General features: G+C 35.6%; 1 pseudogene; it reads right to left on the bottom strand.

Annotated features, from left to right (window-relative positions):
- Window positions 1–379: 379 nt before the first annotated feature.
- The window catches only part of LOC107844889, a 21,323-nt pseudogene continuing 11,293 nt past the window's right edge, over window positions 380–10,409 (bottom strand).

The following is a 10,409-nucleotide window of genomic DNA, read 5'->3' as shown; positions in this document are numbered from 1 at the left end:
GACATAGTTAAATACAGACAAGTACTAAAAACTTGAGATGTATATTAATACAAAAAATTGGATCAACAAAAAATACAAATTTTTCCTCTAATATTGAAAAACAACAATAATTTTCATAAAACATTCTAATAAAAATCATTAAAATTACAATGAAGGCATGTAAGGACCTTTTTGGGACATATAATTTCTTCCTTCATTGAGTCAGCTTAATGTGATCAACAATTCATCATTTTCACATCGCTCTTAGCTTTTGAATATATATTTTTGAACTTTCTAAATATAAATGTCGTGTTAAAATGTGTATACAAAAGACAAATATTTTGCAATCGTTAGTTTGGTGTAAACATCCCGTACAAATAAAAATTTACCCGACCAACATTCATCCCCATCTGAATATTGTAGAAGCCCATGTAAGGCCAGCTCCAAATCCAGCAGCAGCAATGACATGCCCTGACTGCACCTTTCCACTCCGAACAACTTTATCCAAGGCCAAGGGAATAGATGCAACGCTTGTATTCCCATAATTTGCTAAATTTGATATCACGCACACTAATGGCACCTCTAACCACGTTGTTATACCGTCTATAATCCTTTGTTTTGCCTGCAAGTCAAGTAGAAGTAAGACTGAATACATGCACGGCAAGTTTACTCAACATATAGAGAACAAAGTTGATGTCCTGAATGCAAGCAATTTAGATATCTAAACTCGTTATTCATAAAAACTCAAACTGGATACAAAGTGTTGTGTGATAGAAGGATGCTTACTAAAGTGAAAGGTAAGTTTTATAGAACAGTTATACCACTGACAATATAGTAGTGAATGTCGAGAGGAGATTTGATTTTTACAGCAAAGTTAGGGGACATAAATGACTTAATCATTTAAAAAAGGACATGAACCTTGTTGCAAAACCTCAACATTTGACAGTTCTAAGAGAAACTAGATCCATGTTTTGGAATATGATAATTACTACAAATTGTGGACAATAGTGTCTTTCTTATTAGTTATTGTCTTGAGGAGAGTTTAAGAACCAAAATGAAGTCATGAAGCTTTAATTACTGAATCGCTTAACAACGATTTGTTCTGGATTCATTTATAAATCTGATTCTAAATTATGTTTTACGAAAGATCCGATATAGCTATAGATGTAGTTACTAGTTTATTTCTTCCATATATAACAACAAAAGAAAGGACACAATTTCCATAATTTCTCATGATTAACATAATATTGTATCTCAAAAAATCACACCTGATGAAGGAGCAACCAATCAAAATTATTAGAGCTAGCTAAGCCTGTTTTCTCTAAAGCTGCTTCGATTGATTGTGGCACCACGCGAACAACAAACTTGAAAATCTCTTTGACATTCATCTGAAGATAGGAATAAGAGGAACACTTGGGCGGAAAACTAGTCACGGAATGATTTTCATTTGATGCATCATCTGTTTCATTCTCTTTAAAAATGGAAATCAAATGTCTTGACAATGGAAACCACTAGTTAGATCCAATCCAAAGATGAGGACACTGTAATGTAATTCCTACTACGATGAATAGATATAATGTACCTTTTACCATCACCGTCACTGTGCAAGTCGAAACTAAACAAACCATCTTCTCTGATATCACAGGCCTAAAAGAAATATTTTTATGTGGATTTTGAGAAATAGATGTTGGATAACCAGTCTCAGAAGAAACAAGCTCACAACTTACAACTATGGAGAATCATCTCTTAATAGTATATCGACACTTGCTATAGTTTGATCATTTTCAAACTTTGGACTCTCCTACATGAAAGGATCTGAGTCCATCTGTATGACATTAAGTAAAAACCTATTCTGGAAAAAATGGGAAAGTATGTAAGGGAATCAATGTGTTCCAAATTTTGTCTTTGCACCAACCATTCAGTTGAACTTGGACTAAATGGCCAATGCCTCTATGTCTAGGGACCCCCATCACCACACAAACGCACAAGATACATCTCATGTCATGGGTAAAGGTTCAAGAGATGAAGAAGTAGCAGTATATTAGTCTTGTTTATTATCCAAAGTTTACATAGATATATATACAAGTAAAGAAAGAGCTAACTAAGGTAACTAGATATCTAAATTACTAGAAACCAGCTAGAATATTATTTACATTTATAGAGCACAAATTAGGGAGAGAAATCTGCACAATTTATTACACAATCAATCATGTCCCAATACGCCCCCGTAAGTTGAAGGTGGCATCAACAACCTTTAACTTGGACATATGTTGATGAAATAGTAGACGAGGCAGAGGCTTTGTAAGCGTGTCCGTGAGCTGATAAGCAGCATGTAAGTGCTGAACGAGCACCTATTTTCGCTGCACCTGATCTCTAACAAAGTGAAAATCAACTTCTATGTGTTTCATCCTACTGTGTAGTACCAATTTTAACAAAGATAGGTAGCACCGACATTATCACCATAGATTATGGGTGGATCAGGCAGCTGCACATGTAGTTTTACAAGAAGTTTTTGAACCCAATTGACCTTAGTAAGTGCAGAAGCTACTGCACGATACTCTGCTTCAGTGGAGGAGCGAGCAACAGTGCATTGTTTCTTGGATGACCAACTAATAGGATTTACACCAAGGTACAGGATATATCCAGAAGTAGAGTTCCTGTCATTAATTTCACCAACCCAATCGGCATCTGAATACATAACAACCCAGGATGTGTTTTGCTCGTTATCTGTAAGCCATGATTTTTAGTGTACTGGAGGTACCACAGAGTCGCTTGACAAAAGACCAGTGTGTTTGTGTAGGAGCATACATGAATTGAGATAATTTATTAACTGCAAAGCTTATATCTGATCTGGTGAATGACATATATTGAAGCTCACCAAGTACTTGACGATACAAATTGGCATCTGCTGGAGGTGTGTCATCCTTTAAGGATAGTAAGGTCGTAGAACTCATGGGAGTTGTAACAGATTACATTCAGACATTTTATGGGTAGTAAGAAGATCAGAAACATACTTGTCCTGAGAAAGGATGATCCCTTCTTTGTTGTGGAGAACTTCAATACTCCAAAAAGTAGTGGAGATGTCTGAGGTCTTTGAGAGAGAATCTGGCTGAAAAATCTAGATAGTTTTCTTGATAACCTCAGAGTTTGATCCAGTGATAATTATGTCATCAACATATACAAGAATGTAGACCAATGCTTTATTTTGATGACAAATAAATAGAGAAGAGTCAGAGTTAGACTTTTGAAAGCCAATTTGAAGCAAGAATTGCTTTAACTCAAAGTACTAGGCTCGAGGGGCTTGCTTAAGTCCATAAATTGGTTTCTTTTAATTTGCACACATAATGAGGAAAATCAGGATGAGCATACCCATGAGGTTGACGCATATAAACATCCTCTTCAAGGTGTCCTTGAAGAAATGTGTTATTCACATCTAGTTAGTGCAAATGCCAATTGTGTTGAACTGCAAGAGAAAAAATAAGCCTAACAGTAACAAGTTTTACCACTGGACTGAATGTAGAGTTATAATCCATACCCGATCGTTGAGTGAAGCCCTTTGCAACTAGCCTAGCTTTATACTTGTCAACACTTTCATCTGATTTGGTTTTGATACGATAGAGCCATTTACAATCAACAACATTTTGAGAAGAAGATGGTGGTACAAGATTCCATGTATTATTGTTCATCAATGCTTTAAACTTAAGTTTCATTGCTTTTCCTCAGTGTGCACTCTTTTGGGCTTGGTTATAAGTGGTGGGAAGTGGTTCAGTTAATGCAACTGTAAGATAATTAAATTCTTGCTTGGGTTTGGTGATATTATTTTGTGAATAAGTAATAAGTCGGTGAATGGATGGTTGTTGCGTATGTGCAAAAGCTGTGGTGGAGGATTGGCGATGATTTTGAGATAGAATGGACGGTGAAGGGTCTGGGGTTGATGTAGGTAAGGGTTTGTTGGGGTGTCATAATTTTGGCGTTGATACTGGATTAGTGGTTGTGTGGTAGGTGGAACAACAATAGGCTGTGTGGAGCAATCTGAGCCGACGGTAGGAGTTAGCGTTGTTGCCAAAGATGGACCTGAAGAAGAACCTATAGGAGGTATCGCCGGCAATTCTGGAGCAACCTTAATTGGCTGGAGAATCTCATAATCCAATGGAGGCATAGACTTGACACTAAGGTCATTTGACTCTTTGTACAAGATATCCCACTCTAATTTTGAAATTGCTTTATCTTTCAAAGATGAAAATATATCAGTAAAAGGAAATTTATTTTCATAAAAAATAATATCTCATGAAATATATATCCTTTGTGAAATAGGATCATAACACTGATGGTTGTGATGGCTATTAGAATAGCCTAAGTAAACACAAGGGGTGGACTTGGGTTCTAGTTTGTGTTTGGCATATGGTTTAAGCCATGGATAACATAGGCAACCAAAAGTATGAACGGATTGATAATTTGAAATTTCTCCAAATAATCGTTGGTACGGAGAATCATAATGAAGTGTGCGGGTGGAAAGCCTGTTAATCAAGAATGTGGCTTGTTGACAGGCAAAGGACCAAAATACTGGAGGCATGGAGGCTTGGTGTAAAATGATTTTTGCTGTTTCAATGATGTGCCGATGTCTACGTTCAGCCATAGCTACCCGTTGTGGTGTGTATGGTGGCGATACAAGGTGCTCAATGCCAGTAGTATGAAGAAATGACTTAAGACTTTCAAACTCACCACCACCATCATTATAAAATGAGATATTTTTATATGAAAATAATTTTCAACAAGGGGTTTAAATTTAGAGAAAATTGTTTTGACCTCACTTTTATTTTTAAGTGTGTACAGCCAAATGTATTTTGTAAATTGATCAACAAAAATTACATAATATAATTTTTTGTCAATTGACAAAATAGGTGATGGGCCCTATACATCACTGAAAATAATTTGTAAAGGCTTTTTTCTCACTAGAGTATTCTCGAAAAAGGGGTGTCGATGGCTTTTATTAAAAAAATAGGAATTACAATGATCAAACATTTCAGAATTTGAAATTGGAATTGAAAACTTATGTGAGAGTGTTTTAATCACTCTTTTATTTGGGTGTCCTAATTTTCTATGCCAAGATTGTTGAGATTCTGCCATATAGGATTGGTAGCTCAGATTGCATTGGGATCCTCCAACAGGCCACTCATAAAGTCCTTTATTCTGGCCTTGTGCCAACGGTGCCCCCATACTCAGATCCTTCACAATAAAATCAAAAGGAAAAAATTCTATGGATGTCAGATTATCTTTGCAAAATTGAGACACAGATATAAGGTTACGTTTGATCACTAGTACACACAAAGTATTCGAAAGATGAAACTTTTTATTGAAGCATTTATTTAAACATGACCAGTGTGAGTTATAGGGATTTTGATACTGTTGCCCATGGTAATATCGTCATTACCAGTGTAGTCATTCGGATGTTGAAGATTTTAAGAATCAGTAGCCACATGATGCAATGCTCCTGAATCGACAACCCAAGGGATGAAAGCAAAGTTTGCTCTAGCTTCAAAATGATTGTAGGAGAATGAATGACACACATTGGCAGTATGTCCAGTGCGACCACATAACTGACAAACTGGATGATTTTGTCGAGGGGCCGTTGGACGCTAATTTGGTGATGTGGCTGGTGCATTCGTTGGATGCCAATTTGGTGATGAGTTCTGCGTATTTTGATGATTGGGATGTTGTGGATGCCATGGTTGTCCTCTCTTATTATTACGGGGTGTAAAGTTATATTGTGGTGGTTTTTGTGCCACTGTAGCTGTAATTGAGGCCTGATTAGGCTCATTATGTTTGAGGAGAAGCTCTCTATCTAGAAGCTTATTGTATAGTTCCTCATACGAGATAGGTGTATCTCACGCTTGGATAACCGCTGAGATTGAATAATACTCAGGTCCTAGACTACTGAGAATTTTGACCACAAGTTCATTATCTAGAATAGGAGTTCCAGCCATTGCAAGTTCATCAGCAACATTCCTAATCTCGCATAAGTACTCTGTCATACTGCAAAAGTTTTTTGTGATGGTAGCCAGAGAGTTTCGGAGACTAAAAACCCTTGTATGTGATTTGTTAGCATACAGGTTATGTAGTGTGTCCCACGCTTGCTTTGAGGTGGAAGTTGTGGCGATTGCAGAGGTGATTGTAGGATCAACAGATGCCATTAAGGCACTGCATATCAACTAGTCTTGGCGAAACCAGAGTTTGTACTTGGGATTGGGTACCTCTTAGTTGTTGAGGGTTACTATTTTTTATGGTGTTGTCAAGGTTCCATCGAGATAGCAGTAGAGAACATGACCAAACATGAGAGATTTGACCTGCGCTTTCCAAATGACAAAGTTCATTGGACCAGTAAGTTTGAGGGGAAGCTGAGAACTGGGATTAAATAGCACCAGATGGCTGGTGTAATTAGCAGGGATAGTAGAATCACTTGGATTCACCATAGATTCCATAGAACCAAAAAGAAAACTTGAAAGAGATGAGAAGACTTGTTGGAGTTTAGAAAGGCTTGGATACCATAAAGGTTCAAGAGATGAAGAAGTAGCAGTATATTAGTCTTGTTTATTATCCAAAGTTTACATAGATATATATACAAGTAAAGGAAGAGCTAATTAAGGTAAATAGATATCTAAATTACTAGAAATCAGCTAGAATATTATTTATATTTATAGAGCACAAATTAGGGAGAGAAATCTGCACAATTTATTACACAATCAATCATGTCCCAATAATGGGAGCTATACTTGTTGATGGAATATTCCCAAACCAAATCAAGTACCAGGTAAGACACATAACTAGATGTTGCATGGCAACTACGGCGTGATATTCATAGCATGAACTCGATAGATATTCAGAATGAACAAATTGAAAGAAAAAGATTATTTCTGCTTGAACTCTAAAAGGTATGCCAAAAAGGACAGTAAATAAATAGTACCACTCAATATATGAAATAAGATGCAAACTAAATACGATTCAGTGTATGAGGACCGTGGAGGAGCTATTTCAACCGCTTGCTCAGACAAATCTGAAAGCTGAAGTAGCGAAATAATCTATAAAAGAACGAAACTCTTCATACATGTTTTTAGTCTAAGTTTCATTCGAACTGCAAACAAACTGTTCCGACAGAAAAGGGGCTTAGCACACTTTATACACATGTCCAGTGACTACTAACTCATACCCATCCTAAATAAAAAAATAAGTATGGACTTTATATATTATTAATACACTTTCTATCGATGTGAAATACATTTTATTTTTCGTGTGCATATCGTCCTACTAGGGAAAATAACGTAAATGTTAGGAAAAAATTAATCTAATGCAACTTGAATTACCTTTTTCGGATGGTGTTAAAACAAACATAACAAAATGATACAGTTTCTATTTAATAATTGGTTCAGAAACTCTCATCTATCGATACTTGCACAAGTACAGCACCAACAGCGTCACCAAAGAGAATACAGGAATCTCTATCCGTCTAATCAATGAAACGAGAAACAACATCAACAACGATTGCAAGGGAATTCTTAAAACCACCAGCTGAAATAGGAGCAAAAATATTATACTAGCACAGTATATCCAGGAACAACATACAATTATACTTCTCCATAACAATCATCTTTTATAACAAAATTTCACTATAACAACCAAGTTTTATTTGGAACCACTTCTTCATATTGTGTTACATTAAATAACCTCTATAGTAGCCAAAAAATAACCAGACAAATGACGCTGCTATACAGAGGTTTAACGGTAAAGAGCATCATTAGCTAAGTATTTAACTATTAATACATAGCTATATCATGTAAATAATAATTATACAGTTTGGAAAATTTTATAATAAAGGAAAAGTTTTGAAAATTCTACCTTTGATGTAGCAAGAAGCTGAAAACAAGCCCAACAAGAACCCGCTACAAGCAGCCGTAATGTCAAAAGCCAATGGATTGCTTTTCCAGCCCAATGCTTTTTGGATCTAAGAACCGAGAAGTATCCAGGAATGATAAGAGTAATAATAAGACAGTTGAGAAATTTAGATAATTTTGGAAAGGAAAAATCCATGACAGAACTAGAAATCAGTAAAGACTAAAAAGGAAAAAGAACTTGAATAGGTTAAATATATTCCAAGTAAATTTTGTTGGATCGAGAAGCTACAATAACCTAAAGATCAACAAAATACATTTTCCAGTGATAAGTCATCTACGTTGCTTTGATTCTTAAAAGTGTTGTTCACCCGTGTCAGATCCTACAAAAAATGCACTACTTTTGGTGGATCCAACACACGCCTATTGACATTTTTGAAGAGTCCAAACATCATGGCAAGTCAGGAAGATTGACACATTAACTAATTAAATGAGCCAACCATTTCAACTTTATTTTTTCTAACTATAATGATCACATGATAGAAAAAGTTCAATCAGTCAAAAGAAGAGCATCCTTTTATAAAATTCACTACTCCTATTACTTTTGTTTAATAACACTTTAAGCAGAACGTGTTTGGATGTTCAGTTTTCATATAAGGACCAAACTATGATCTTAACTATCTGGTAGGATGTTATAAGGTTTGTCCTTCATTAGGGTCACATATATGCATATGAACAAGAACTAGTATATAATGACACATTTCATACACAGGAAAATATAAATGACAAGTTGTTTCAGTATCAGAATAGCTAATCACCAGTATAAACTGGTGAAATCTGTTGGTTCAAGTTGTAGAGAAATGTTACTACTCTACAAAGTCATACCACCGAAGCACTGCCAAAATGGTCATCTCCAGTTGAAGAACACATCAATATTAGATCAACATCTCCAGAAGGAACATCTGCCATCTCAAGAGCTTTCTACGCAGCCTCTATAGCCAGATTTGTTAAATTCTCTTTGCCTGTAGAACTGTAAATCAGATCGTGGCCTTGTGGCATTTATATACAAAAAATGTTTTGAAATATTTTCCATACACATCCAAATATAACCAACATTTGCTAACAGGTACAGTCATATGCCTATCTAAAATAGCATCAATGTGCTCGTGAGTCAATCTTTTGTATAAGAAAATACTACAATTGCATTCCACTTTCACTAATAAAGGAACGTTTCGAGGATATCAACGTGCCATATGCTTGTAAACATGTCTATTGATTTTCTAGTATTGTTTTAAACTGGTTAGACTAAAACTTAATCAGTAACAGATTGAAATATGAAAGTATCTTTATATAGGAGAGAGGAGAGGATAATTGGTCATTGCATTAACACATCACATTATTGTCATTTATTTTTTGTCAAAGTACAGAACACAACAACCACCTGTAGTAGGTTAGTATGTACCAAAAACTATGAAAGATTCACCTGAAAGAACTCTACGGTTATGAATCCCTGTCCAAACGGATATCCAATCGTCATTAATATCAATAATTTTTGGAAGATCATTATTGGAAACTCTCAGACTTGGTACTGCAGAGCCACATCCTACTAGTTTGCAGCCCGTGTTAACTAGTCTGTACATACGATAAATGGTAAGTAAGAAGTTCTATCAACAATATAATATAACTTTGAGACCTCTTTAAAAAAGGCAAGTTTACTTAGAAAGAGTATATATTACATATTAAGCAAATTCCACATTGTGAAAGGATGGAAAAGAGTAGAACTATGCAAGCCAGAGCACAAATTCACATGCTACGTGCTTTTAAGCTCAAACTCAATAATGTTGTAGTGCAAAACACAGATCTGTAAGGTCTGTAGGCAAAAACTGGCAATACGTTCCGTAAGCTTGGGCTATGAAAAATATCGTATTGAAGTTGAATTTCCCGGTTCAATGGTGGTGCAAAATCTCAGTGAACAAACATACTTAAGTCTCTAAGAGGGGTATATGTGACGCCCCTAACAAAGGGCGATCGAACTGATGATGGTTGGTCAATTTGAAGGACTGACACTCATATAAGGAAGTAATGTTTTGGAGAAGAGGTACACATGACACCTTACGCAAATCATATATTAGAAAGGTAGGCAAACATGACGTGCTATATAAGACAGAACACAAGTTCACATTGTAATGATTGGCTTTATATTACAAGTTACTTTTTAGACCTAATAATTTAGGCATTCTACTTTATTCACCTAGAAGTGGAAAAGAGGAGGACCTTCTGATGCAAAGTTGAAAAATTATCTACAGTAACAATTAGTCTTCATTAACATAAACTAACCTAATTTAGTTACTAATTTGTGCAAGGCAGCATCAAAATCAGATGTCTACATTGATAAAGAATCCCAAGTACACAATAAGAAGTTGATCAAATAAAAGTTTTAATACATTACCTTAAAAGATCCTCTGCACCTTTAGCAGTAGTGGAACACATTATCCTGTTGATAGTTCCAACAGAGAATTAATCAACACTTAACCCCATGTAATTCCT

The sequence above is a fragment of the Capsicum annuum genome, chromosome 10 (genome assembly GCF_002878395.1).
Source record: "Capsicum annuum cultivar UCD-10X-F1 chromosome 10, UCD10Xv1.1, whole genome shotgun sequence".
Lineage (NCBI taxonomy): Eukaryota > Viridiplantae > Streptophyta > Magnoliopsida > Solanales > Solanaceae > Capsicum > Capsicum annuum.
Note: the sequence above shows the minus strand (reverse complement) of the source record. Positions and strands in the feature narration are given on the sequence as shown.